Raw genomic sequence first — 1,565 nt, forward strand, 5'->3', positions numbered from 1 at the left:
ATAGATAGATAGATAGATAGATAGATAGATAGATAGATAGATAAACATAATTAAGGGATCAGCAACAGTTGCTTCACCACATACCGAAGTTCAGAAATAGCAGCTAAAGTGCACTCCCTAGATAGATAGATAGATAGATAGATAGATGTGTGTTTGTTTTATGTCAAGTTATATGTAAAAAAAATTTACTATTAAACTGAAAGGTTACTCAATACTTTTTAGTAGAGTACTATATTTGTTATACTTTAATAAGAAGAAAGCTGACAGTGGACTTAAGTTTTGGCTTGCTCCTTTTTATCAAGCTCCATCTCTTCCTCTTTCTGTACATGTACACAGAGAGAGTGAGACAGGGAGATGTGCGGTAAGAAGTTTACTTCCCAACCACATGGTTCTGGGTTCAGTCCCACTGCATAGCACCTTTGCCAAGTGTTTTCTACTACAGCCTTGGTTTAACCAAGGACTTGTGAGTGGATCTGGTAGATTGAAATTGAAAGAAGCTATCATATATATATATATATGTATATGTATGCTACTGTCTCCTTGCTTCAACACATGATAGTTGTAAATGATGTACTTTGTTTCCAATATTCTATGAAAACATGTCTGGCCTTGCTTGGAAACAGGTGAGGTTTGTGACAAGAGGCATCTATCTGACCATAGAAAATCTACCTCAACAAATACCATCTGATTCATACAAGTTTGAAAAAATAGATGTTAAAATAATGATAATCATATATATATATATATATATATATATATATATATATATATATATATATATATATATATGTCGCCCCCCCCTGGCACGTGAAAAGACATTTGAGCGAGATCGTTGCCAGTGCCGATGGACTGGCTCCTGTGCAGGTGGCACATAAAATACACCATTTCGAGCGTGGCCGTCGCCAGTACCGCCTGACTGGCCTTCGTGCTGGTAGCACGTAAAACACCCACTACACTCTCGGAGTGGTTGGCGTTAGGAAGGGCATCCAGCTGTAGAAACTCTGCCAAATCAGATTGGAGCCTGGTGTAGCCATCTGGTTTCACCAGTCCTCAGTCAAATCGTCCAACCCATGCTAGCATGGAAAGTGGACGTTAAACAATGATGATGATGATGATATATCTCCTCCTATCCACTTCAGTTTTTGCTCCCCTATACACTCCTAGTTCCTCTGTCCCAACACATTTCTGATCACCTCATAACTTTAGGAGCCTCCTGGACTTGCAGCTCTTACTGATCATTCTCACTCTCTCTCTCTTTCTCCTTAACATGAGTAACCATGTAACTCCTGTACAAGAAGCTGTACCCACCACTGGTTTTGTAGTCTTGCAAACAGCATGGCAACCTTGCTAATGCCAGTGGCACAGAAAAGATATCCAATATACTGTGTAAAGTGGTTGGTATTAGGAAGCGCATCCAACTGTAGAAGCCATATCAAAGCAGACATTACAGCATAATGCAGTCCTTGGACCTACTGAATCCTGTCAAACTATCCATCCCATGCCACAATGGAGCACAAATTTTAAATGACGATATATATATATATATATATATATATATATATATA

The 1,565-nt window shown here is 38.7% G+C and overlaps 1 protein-coding gene across 5 annotated transcripts in view; it reads right to left on the reverse strand.

Annotated features, from left to right (window-relative positions):
- LOC106868885 (uncharacterized) overlaps positions 1–1,565 on the reverse strand; it is a 39,548-nt gene that overhangs the window by 860 nt on the left and 37,123 nt on the right. The gene's annotated exons all lie outside the window — the stretch shown is intronic.

Source organism: Octopus bimaculoides, chromosome 16, assembly GCF_001194135.2.
Source record: "Octopus bimaculoides isolate UCB-OBI-ISO-001 chromosome 16, ASM119413v2, whole genome shotgun sequence".
Classification (NCBI taxonomy): domain Eukaryota; kingdom Metazoa; phylum Mollusca; class Cephalopoda; order Octopoda; family Octopodidae; genus Octopus; species Octopus bimaculoides.